The following is a 12,322-nucleotide window of genomic DNA, read 5'->3' as shown; positions in this document are numbered from 1 at the left end:
TCCCTATAGCAGAGGGATCGATGAGCACACTGATATGATAGCGACTCTACGCGTCTGAACCTGAACATCTTAGATCACAATGGCTTCCGCTCAGCAGTCGTTCTCCTCCCTGAAGCTGCCCTTGGTCTCCTGCCGGACCTCCCAGCGGTCTTCGCATGCTGGACAGAGAATAGGGGGCGGGATACGAAGAGGATTGGGCAATCCGCGACGGACGAGTGAGAGTGGATGGCCTTGTGATTGGAGAGAGGTTGGGGTGAGAAAGAGAGAGATGGATAGAGAGGAGGGGGAATAGGGGAGGTTTAAAACAATTCGTGAGGAGGTGGTATACGGCTAGAATGACAGCCTTCAGACGCCAATCAGCTGATATGGCGAGAAGGAACGCTCGCTTGGAAAGTGGGGGGAGAAGGGGGGTGGTTCTTATCTCTCACTAATAACAGCGTCCACTGCCACACACACACACACACACACACTCACACACGCACGGACTCACACACACACTCACTCACACACACACGCCACCACGGCTGCCTATCCCACAACCACTAACCGCTGAGACAAGAGTCTTACACCACCGGTATCCGCAGCCTCGCGAGTGCATCAACCGCATTCACCACCTCAACCGCATCCACCACCTCAACCGCATCCACCACCTCAACCACATCCACCGCAACCTGTCAAGGGTGAGTGGTTGCAGCCTGGGGACCCCAAGCGCAGATCTGGAGCCTAAGAGCCGTCACCCTCGTCACTACGGTAAGTGAATTGTGTCTTGTGTCCTGAATATTAGTTTGTTAGACTCACAACCATACGTTACTCACTCACAACCATACGTTACTCACTCACAACCATACGTTACTCACTCACAACCAAACGTAACTCACTCACAACCATACGTAACTCACTCACAACCATACGTCACTTACTCACAACCATACGTCACTCACTCACAACCAAACGTAACTCACTCACAGCCATACATAACTAGACACTCACAACCATACAAAACTCACAACCATACAAAACTAACAACCATACAAAACTCACTCACAACCATACATGACTCACTCACAACCATACGTAACTCACATCCATATGTAACTAGACACAACCATACATAGCTCATTCACAACCATACATAACTCATTCACAACCATATATATCTAGACACAACCATATATAACTCACTCACAACTATACATAACTCACTTACAACTATACATAACTCACATACATACATAACTCACAACCATACATAACTCACTCACAACCATATATAACTGAACACAACCATACATGACTCACTCACAACCAAACATAACTAGACACTCACAACCATACATAACTAGACACTCACAACCATACATAACTCACTCACAACCATACGTAACTCACTCACAACCATAAGTAACTCACTCACAACCGTACATAGCTCACTCACAACCATACGTAACTCACAACAATACAAAACTCACTCACAACCATACATAACTTACTCACAACCATACATAACTAACTCACAACCATACGTAACTCACTCACAACCATACATAACTCACTCACAACCATACATAACTAGACACTCACAATCATACGTAACTCACTCACAACCATACATAACTCACTCACAACCATACATAACTAGACACTCACAACAATACGTAACTCACTCACAACTATATATAACTCACAACCATACGTAACTCACTCACAACCATACGTAACTCACTCACAACCATACGTAACTCACTCACAACCATACATAACTCACTCACAACTATACATAACTCACTCATAACCATACGTAACTCAGAACTATACATAACTCACTCACAACCATACGTAACTTACTCACAACCATACATAACTCACTCACAGCCATACATAACTCACTCACATCCATACACAACTCACTCACAACCTTAAATAACTCACTCACAACCATACATAACTCACTCTCAGTCATACATAACTCACAACCATACATAACTCACTCTCAATCATACATAACTCACTCACAACCATACATAACGCACTCACAACCATACGTAACTCACTCACAACCAAATATATATAACTCACTCTCAGGCATACATAACTCACAACCATACGTAACTTACTCACAACCATACCTAACTCACTCACAAACATACATAACTAGACACTCACAACCATACGTAACTCACTCTCAACCATACATAACAAGTCACTCTCAACCATACATAACTCTCTCACAACCATACATAACTAGACACTCTTAACCATACATAACTCTCTGACAACCATACAAAACTCACTCACAACCATACATATCTCACAACCATACATAACTCTCTCACAACCATACAAAACTCACTCACAACCATACAAAACTCACTCACAACCATACAAAACTTACTCACAACCATATATAACTCACAACCATACATAACTCTCTCACAACCATACAAAACTCACTCACAACCATGCAAAACTCACTCACAACCATACAAAACTAACTCACAGCCATACAAAACTCACTCACAACCATACATAACTCACAACCATACAAAACTCACTCACAACCATACATAACTCACTTACAACAATACATAACTCACAACCATACATAACTCACAGCCATACATAACTCTCTCACAACCATACAAAACTCATTCACAACCATACATAACTCACAACCATACATAACTCACAACCATACATAACTCACTCACAACCATATATAATTCACTCACAACCATACAAAACTCACTCACAACCACATAAATCTCACTCACAACAATACATAACTCATTCACAACCATACATAACTCACAACCATACATAACTCACAACCATACAAAACTCACTCACAACCATACATAACTCACTCACAACCATACATAACTCAAAACCATACAAAACTCACTCACAGCTATACATAACTTACTCACAACCATACATAACTAGACACTCACAACCATACATAACTAGACACTCAAACCATACGTAACTCACTCACAAATATACATAACTCACTCACAATTATACATAACTCACAACCATACGTAACTCACTCAGAACTATACATAACTCACTCACAACTATACGTAACTCACAACCATATGTCACACACTCACAACCATATGTCACTCACTCACAACCCTACATAACTCACTCACAACTATACATAACTCACAATCATACATAACTCACTCACAACCATACATAACTCACACACAACCATACGTAACTTACTCACAACCATACCTAACTCACCCTCAACCATACATAACTCACTCACAAAAATACATAACTAGACACTATCAACCATACATAACTCACTCACAACCATACATAACTCACTCAGAACCATACATAACTAGACTCTCTTAACCATACATAACTCTCTCACAACCATACAAAACTCACTCACAACCATACAAAACTCACAACCATACATAACTCTCTCACAACCATACAAAACTCACTGACAACCATACATAACTCACAACCATACATAACTCACAACCATACAAAACTCACTCACAACCATACATAACTCACAACCATACATAACTCACTCACAACCATACATAACTCACAACCATACAAAACTCGCTCACAACCATACATAACTCACAACCATACAAAACTCACTCACAACCATACATAACTCACAACCATACATAACTCACAACCATACATAAATCACAACCATACATAACTCTCTCACAACCATACAGAACTCACTCACAACCATACATAACTCACACACAACCATACATAACTCACTCACAACCATACATAACTCACTCACAATTATACATAACTCACAGCCATACATAACTCACAACCATACATAACTCTCTCACAACCATACAAAACTCACTCACAACCATACATAACTCACACACAACCATACAAAACTCACTCACAACCATACATAACTCACAGCCATACATAACTCACAACCATACATAACTCTCTCAGAACCATACAAAACTCACTCACAACCATACATAAGTCACACACAACCATACATAACTCACTCAGAACCATACATAACTCATAACCATACATAACTCTCTCACAACCATACAAAACTCACTCACAACCATACATAACTCACTCACAACCATACATAACTCACTCACAATCATATATTACTCACTCACAACCATACATAACTCACAACCATACATAACTCACAACCATACATAACTCTCTCACAACGATACAAAACTCACTCACAACCATACATAACTCACACACAACCATACATAACTCAGAACCATACAAAACTCACTCACAACCATACATAACTCACAACCATACACAACTCACAACCATACAAAACTCACTCACAACCATACATAACTCTCTCACAACCATACAAAATTCACTCACAACCATAAAAAACTCACTCACAACCATACATAACTCTCACAACTATACAAAATTCACTCACAACCATACAAAACTCACTCACAACTATACATAAGTCACTCACAACTATACATAAGTCATTCACAACTATACATAAGTCACTCACAACCATACAAAACTCACTCACAACCACACATAACTCTCTCACAACCATACAAAATTCACTCACAACCATACAAAACTCACTCACAACCATACATAACTCTCTCACAACCATACAAAATTCACTCACAACCATACAAAACTCGCTCACAACCATACATAACTCTCTCACAACTATACAAAATTCATTCACAACCATACAAAACTCACAACCATACATAAGTCATTCACAACCATACATAAGTCACTCACAACTATACATAAGTCACTCACAACCATACAAAACTCACTCACAACCATACATAAGTCACTCACAACCATACATAAGTCACTCACAACCACGCACATCTCACTCTAACAGCCATATAAAACTCAGTCACAACCACACACAACTCACAATCCTAACTACTCACAACGCACGGTCACAACCATGCATAACTCACAGTCACGACTATACACAACTCACAGTCACAACCACACACAACTCACAGTCACAAGAACACATAACACTCACAATCATACAAAACTCACAGTCACAACCATTCACAACTTACTTTCGTAACTTTTACAACCCACAACAGGCAGAAGAACCAACCAACAAGACACAGAGGATGCTCTACTTATTGTTTTTAACAGATAAAACTATCTCTAATGGACAGAAGGGTTTCTAAGGGACAAAACGATTTCTAATGGACAGAAACGTGTCTAAGGGGAAAATAGGTTTCTATACTCCTGTACCTCAGCCTCTAGCCGGCCCTCATTAGCTATGTATACACCGTCCTCATAAACAATATAGCCTGACCTCATCAACGAGGGATACATGCTCATTAATCGAGCCGCCAAACACCCCCTCCCCCTGTATCAACCCGTCTTTAGGCCAGGCTCGTTAAAGCAGCGGCCGTCCCACAAAATACAATGATCAACTTTAACGTATTGTGTATTAAAAACTAGCTCTCTTCTCATATATAAAATTTAATGTTATTATTCATTAAAGTGCTATGTATAGTTAGGCTTTGGTTAGGGTAGGATAGGGTTAGGCTAGGTTAGGATAGGGTTAGGCTAGGTTAGGATAGGGTTAGGCTAGGTTAGGTTAGGTTAGGCTAGGTTAGGTTAGGTTAGGTTAGGTTAGGTTAGGTGTTTATATAGGTTCTGTCGGCGATTATTTGTATTTTATTGCTATTATTTGTATTTGTGGTTCGAACACAAGTCGCCAGCATACCACGTGTTCGAGAAATTATCGAACGTCATCAATTATGAGTCATGTGTAGACCGTATTCATTCATTAACAAGCGGTTTAAAGACCGGATTAACAAGCATTTGGCTTCTTTTTGTTTAGGGCGGGATGCCTAGCCTGAGACAGGTTGTAGCCTCAGGCTAGGCTCGTCCAAGCTGCGGCTGCCACCAAAGTCTCCAACATTCCATCATGGCAACAAAGAGCCGTCAGGTTCCCAACATTAAAATCAAATATTGACTCATTAAAATGTACACAAGTGTGTATTTACTCAGCCCGTCCTGAACAACAAAGATCAAATGTTCATGCCGCCGCCAAACCCTCTTTTCTGAATGGATAACGGATTACACACTACTCACAACTGATGACGTTCTATGGGTAGTATTTCCACGTGTTTGCGACGTTGTCATCAATGGAGTTGATGTTGCTTACAAACAGGGTTGGACCTCACAGGGATCCTTGTGGAATTCCTCCCATAGCGTTATTTTAGTCTGATTAAAATGTTTTGCACTAGATCTGTTTTTTTCAAGCTGCAATAATTTTTTAGTCTAGTAATTTTGTAAGTGGTTCCTTGTGTATCTAATTTCCGGATGGGTCTGAGTGTGCCCATTGTAATCCTCCAATACGAACACCTAACTGTCGAATTGCCAAGGTCGCCGTTCTGATTACAAGTTCAAGATAAGTTTTTCTTAACTATCAACCATAGTTAAATAACATATTTTCTTTCTGAGATATTAAATAAGATAATTTAGTTTCTGATTGTATCTCATCTCCTTCAAGAACAGTCCCTATATATATATATATATATATATATATATATATATATATATATATATATATATATATATATATATATATAAATAATGCATTAACTTGTTTATTATAGAATCTGTAGTTTCAACAAGAGTTCATATATGATAAAAATAATAACGAATACTTAAAATTGACTTATTTTGAAAGAGTAAATGTAGATGAAATTTGTTAAAAAGATATTAATTGCAAATATAGTTTAGTTTCTCCTATAAATCTCAATTTCACAATCTCTGACCTTTAACTTGCATAACATTTCCACTTTCGTTGAGTCAGGAATATCAAATCAATATTTGTTTGTGGTGTGGAGGCCATGGGTTCTCTTACAGGCCTCCAGGAAGCGTTTGAAGTCAGGATTAGTCCCTGCAAGTTGGAGATTTATACACGTAGAGTTCCCTCGAGCATGTGTGCAGTGACTTGATTATAACATATGCAAGGATTTTCTGGAACCTCGTTTCCGGGCTATTCATGCCTGTGCCACCTCTTGGGTGGCTTAATCTTTTTCAATCAATCAATTTATGAGACCTCCGGGCTCACCACAGCCCGTGCTACTTGAAACTTTGTTCCAGGTAGCGAATCTTTAACAACAACAACAACTCTGAGAAATCATAGTAAACTGAAATATATATAAGAAAAGTGACATTTCTTCAATTATCAATGAACGCTGTCGTCGCCTCTAGGATATGCGTCAGGGGATACGCAGCGCATAGGTTGGAATCCTCATCACGGCGCATGTTGATATTTTCTCATATTGAAGGATCTGTAAGGGGTGCTGGATTCGCTCTGTGATTATAGTTTGTTATTATTCTAATTGCTGGTTTAATTTGAACAATAATATGTCGTAGGTAATTTTGGGTTGTTGATCCCTAGGATCAGACACCCTATGTGAGATATGGCTAGGTAAGTGAATAATGTATAAACTGTTACCGGACAGAATGAGGCAAGTAGTATCTCTGCATCATATATCTATTTTAAATCTACTGAGTGTCGTCCAGGGCCAGATGGAAGGAGAGATATCCACGTGTGACTCTTGGTGCAGCTCTGAGATTAGGTAGTCCGTAGGCGCGATAGTGATCAGAGGGAGATAATTTATCGCGGCTACTATCGTTTGTCCTGAGAGAGTGTGATAGAAAACGGGTCTGGTCACTATCATAAAAACTGCCTTGTAAACAAAATGAACCGGAACCATTTTTGATATAGCAAAACAGGAACGTTGTTATCATTGTTTTGCTTTTATTATACTAAGTAATTATCACAAGAAGGCGTCAAGCTTTATATTAAAGTAAGACAAGGGTTCATAGGGGCTGTCAGATGACGTATCTTGTGAAACTGTAAGCATGAGCAACAAGTTATCCTTCCTCAGCTCATGTGCTTCTACACTCATTTATTGCATGAGTCTTTTATAAGGCTAGTCTTTATTCCTTAACAACATGATGTAACAATGATATAAGGAAGAGGATGAGCCAGTAGGCAGCTGTGTGCCAGAGCCTTCATGTGATCACGTGACCTGATCTCCCGTGTGTCAACCTGTTGAGTGAACAAGTTCCAGATGCGAGTCAGCCTAAGAATTTATTATCACTCATGGAGTGATGTTCTTGAGAAAAGCAGGTCCAGAATGAGACTGTTGAAGGTTGAGAGCCTAGTTCAACTGGTGGCAACTACTGGTTGTCCACGGAGTTGGGCCAGGTGCGGAACTTTGAGGATGATGGTCTTGTACATAACAGTAAGACCACCAACGTCACGACGGTGTTGCGGCTCTGATGTTCAGACCGTTCCCACCAGACTTGGTCAAGACTAGAGATAAGTCTTGAGTGTCAACAGTCAAGACTCTTGATAAGTCAAGACTCTTGCTGTCAAGAAGGTGTGAGATGTGCCACAGTGCTGTAAGTTTCCTGGCTGCCTTTTGGGCCAGGTTAAGCTCGTGGTTCTTCATTGTCATTGAAGAGTCGGACCTCATTATCTTTGTTGATCAGACCACACACTAGAAGGTGAAGGGACGACGACGTTTCGGTCCGTACTGGACCATTCTCACGTCGATTGACTTGAGAATGGTCCAGGACGGACCGAAACGTCGTCGTCCCTTCACCTTCTAGTGTGTGGTCTGGTCAACTTACTTTAGTAACGTTATTGTGACTCATCGCCTTCATTATCTTTCTTTCATATCTATAATATAGAATGTCTGTATGTTTGAGGTTGGGTGTGATGCATGGATCCAGCCACATCAAACTTTGCAGGGTGACTGGACTATGTCCAGGGAGGGTCATAAGCGGGTCGGAATTGATCCCCATGTTCCCCATCCACCCCCACCCTCCCGACCTGTGCATGAAATGACAAATTATACTAATTTTAATCTCGCTAAATAAGACTCCTTCCTCACTAAGATTCATCTAGCATAATATTTTATATATATTGCCACATTTTAGATTCTCTTATGTAGTTTATTTATTGACGAAGTCAGCGGTTGGTGAAGATGGTTACAGGGACGAAGAGAAATTAGTAAAGAGTAGAGAAGGTTGTGAAGGGTAGTGAAGGGTAGTGAAGGTAGGGAAGGTAGTGAAGGGTAGTGAAGGGTAGTGAAGGTGGTGAAGGGTAGTGAAGGTAGGGAAGGGTAGTGAAGGTAGGGAAGGTAGTGAAGGGTAGTGAAGGGTAGTGAAGGTGGTGAAGGGTAGTGAAGGTAGGGAAGGGTAGTGAAGGTAGGGAAGGTGGTGAAGGGTAGTGAAGGGTAGTGAAGGTAGGGAAGGTGGTGAAGGGTAGTGAAGGGTAGTGAAGGTAGGGAAGGTGGTGAAGGGTAGTGAAGGGTAGTGAAGGTGGTGAAGGGTAGTGAAGGTAGTGAAGGGTAGTGAAGGTAGGGAAGGTAGTGAAGGGTAGTGAAGGGTAGTGAAGGTGGTGAAGGGTAGTGAAGGTAGGGAAGGGTAGTGAAGGTAGGGAAGGTGGTGAAGGGTAGTGAAGGGTAGTGAAGGTAGGGAAGGTGGTGAAGGGTAGTGAAGGGTAGTGAAGGTGGTGAAGGGTAGTGAAGGTAGTGAAGGGTAGTGAAGGTAGTGAAGGGTAGTGAAGGTAGTGAAGGTGGTGAAGGGTAGTGAAGGTAGTGAAGGGTAGTGAAGGTAGTGAAGGGTAGTGAAGGTAGTGAAGGTGGTGAAGGGTAGTGAAGGTAGTGAAGGGTAGTGAAGGTAGTGAAGGTGGTGAAGGTAGTGAAGGTGGTGAAGGGTAGTGAAGGTGGTGAAGGTAGTGAAGGTGGTGAAGGGTAGTGAAGGTGGTGAAGGTAGTGAAGGTGGTGAAGGTAGTGAAGGTGGTGAAGGTAGTGAAGGTGGTGAAGGGTAGTGAAGGTGGTGAAGGGTAGTGAAGGTAGTGAAGGGTAGTGAAGGTAGTGAAGGTGGTGAAGGTAGTGAAGGTGGTGAAGGGTAGTGAAGGTAGTGAAGGTAGTGAAGGTGGTGAAGGTGGTGAAGGTAGTGAAGGTGGTGAAGGTAGTGAAGGTGGTGAAGGGTAGTGAAGGTAGTGAAGGGTAGTGAAGGTAGTGAAGGTGGTGAAGGTAGTGAAGGTGGTGAAGGGTAGTGAAGGTAGTGAAGGTAGTGAAGGGTAGTGAAGGGTAGTGAAGGTGGTGAAGGGTAGTGAAGGTAGTGAAGGGTAGTGAAGGTAGTGAAGGTGGTGAAGGTAGTGAAGGTGGTGAAGGGTAGTGAAGGTAGTGAAGGGTAGTGAAGGTAGTGAAGGTGGTGAAGGTAGTGAAGGTGGTGAAGGTAGTGAAGGTGGTGAAGGGTAGTGAAGGTAGTGAAGGTAGTGAAGGGTAGTGAAGGTAGTGAAGGGTAGTGAAGGTAGTGAAGGTGGTGAAGGTAGTGAAGGTGGTGAAGGGTAGTGAAGGTAGTGAAGGGTAGTGAAGGTAGTGAAGGTGGTGAAGGTAGTGAAGGTGGTGAAGGTAGTGAAGGTGGTGAAGGGTAGTGAAGGTAGTGAAGGTAGTGAAGGGTAGTGAAGGGTAGTGAAGGTAGTGAAGGGTAGTGAAGGTAGTGAAGGTGGTGAAGGTAGTGAAGGTGGTGAAGGTAGTGAAGGTGGTGAAGGGTAGTGAAGGTAGTGAAGGTAGTGAAGGGTAGTGAAGGGTAGTGAAGGTAGTGAAGGTGGTGAAGGGTAGTGAAGGTAGTGAAGGTAGTGAAGGTGGTGAAGGGTAGTGAAGGTAGTGAAGGGTAGTGAAGGTAGTGAAGGTAGTGAAGGGTAGTGAAGGGTAGTGAAGGGTAGTGAAGGTGGTGAAGGGTAGTGAAGGTAGTGAAGGGTAGTGAAGGGTAGTGAAGGTGGTGAAGGGTAGTGAAGGTAGTGAAGGGTAGTGAAGGTAGTGAAGGTAGAGAAGGTAGTGAAGGTAGTGAAGGTGGTGAAGGGTAGTGAAGGTGGTGAAGGGTAGTGAAGGTAGGGAAGGGTAGTGAAGGGTAGTGAAGGTGGTGAAGGGTAGTGAAGGTAGTGAAGGGTAGTGAAGGTAGTGAAGGTGGTGAAGGTAGTGAAGGTGGTGAAGGTAGTGAAGGTGGTGAAGGGTAGTGAAGGTGGTGAAGGGTAGTGAAGGTAGTGAAGGTAGTGAAGGGTAGTGAAGGGTAGTGAAGGTGGTGAAGGGTAGTGAAGGTAGTGAAGGTAGTGAAGGGTAGTGAAGGGTAGTGAAGGTGGTGAAGGGTAGTGAAGGTGGTGAAGGGTAGTGAAGGTAGTGAAGGTGGTGAAGGGTAGTGAAGGTGGTGAAGGGTAGTGAAGGTAGTGAAGGTAGTGAAGGGTAGTGAAGGGTAGTGAAGGTGGTGAAGGGTAGTGAAGGTAGTGAAGGGTAGTGAAGGTAGTGAAGGTAGTGAAGGGTAGTGAAGGGTAGTGAAGGTGGTGAAGGGTAGTGAAGGTGGTGAAGGGTAGTGAAGGTGGTGAAGGGTAGTGAAGGTAGTGAAGGTAGTGAAGGGTAGTGAAGGGTAGTGAAGGTGGTGAAGGGTAGTGAAGGTGGTGAAGGGTAGTGAAGGTAGTGAAGGTAGTGAAGGGTAGTGAAGGGTAGTGAAGGTGGTGAAGGGTAGTGAAGGTAGTGAAGGGTAGTGAAGGTAGTGAAGGGTAGTGAAGGGTAGTGAAGGGTAGTGAAGGTGGTGAAGGGTAGTGAAGGTAGTGAAGGTGGTGAAGGGTAGTGAAGGTGGTGAAGGGTAGTGAAGGTAGTGAAGGGTAGTGAAGGTAGTGAAGGGTAGTGAAGGTAGTGAAGGGTAGTGAAGGTAGGGAAGGTGGTGAAGGGTAGTGAAGGGTAGTGAAGGTAGGGAAGGTGGTGAAGGGTAGTGAAGGGTAGTGAAGGTGGTGAAGGTGGTGAAGGGTAGTGAAGGTAGTGAAGGTAGTGAAGGTGGTGAAGGGTAGTGAAGGTAGTGAAGGGTAGTGAAGGTAGTGAAGGGTAGTGAAGGTAGGGAAGGTGGTGAAGGGTAGTGAAGGGTAGTGAAGGTAGGGAAGGTGGTGAAGGGTAGTGAAGGGTAGTGAAGGGTAGTGAAGGTAGGGAAGGTGGTGAAGGGTAGTGAAGGGTAGTGAAGGTAGGGAAGGTGGTGAAGGGTAGTGAAGGTAGGGAAGGTGGTGAAGGGTAGTGAAGGGTAGTGAAGGTGGTGAAGGGTAGTGAAGGTGGTGAAGGGTAGTGAAGGTAGGGAAGGTGGTGAAGGGTAGTGAAGGTGGTGAAGGGTAGTGAAGGTAGGGAAGGTGGTGAAGGGTAGTGAAGGGTGGTGAAGGGTAGTGAAGGGTAGTGAAGGTGGTGAAGGGTAGTGAAGGTGGTGAAGGGTAGTGAAGGTAGGG

The 12,322-nt window shown here is 42.7% G+C and overlaps 1 protein-coding gene across 1 annotated transcript in view; it reads left to right on the top strand.

Annotated features, from left to right (window-relative positions):
- The first annotated feature begins 506 nt into the window (after positions 1-506).
- The window catches only part of LOC123748690 (uncharacterized), a 65,694-nt gene continuing 53,878 nt past the window's right edge, over positions 507-12,322 (top strand). Inside the window, exon 1 of the mRNA XM_069301480.1 lies at positions 507-750. The gene's annotated coding sequence lies outside the window, so the exon portion shown is untranslated. The remainder of the gene's footprint in view (positions 751-12,322) is intronic.

This window comes from Procambarus clarkii, chromosome 45 (assembly GCF_040958095.1).
Source record: "Procambarus clarkii isolate CNS0578487 chromosome 45, FALCON_Pclarkii_2.0, whole genome shotgun sequence".
NCBI lineage: Eukaryota > Metazoa > Arthropoda > Malacostraca > Decapoda > Cambaridae > Procambarus > Procambarus clarkii.
The sequence above is the reverse complement of the archived record's forward strand: the minus strand, read 5'-3'. Positions and strand labels throughout refer to the sequence as shown.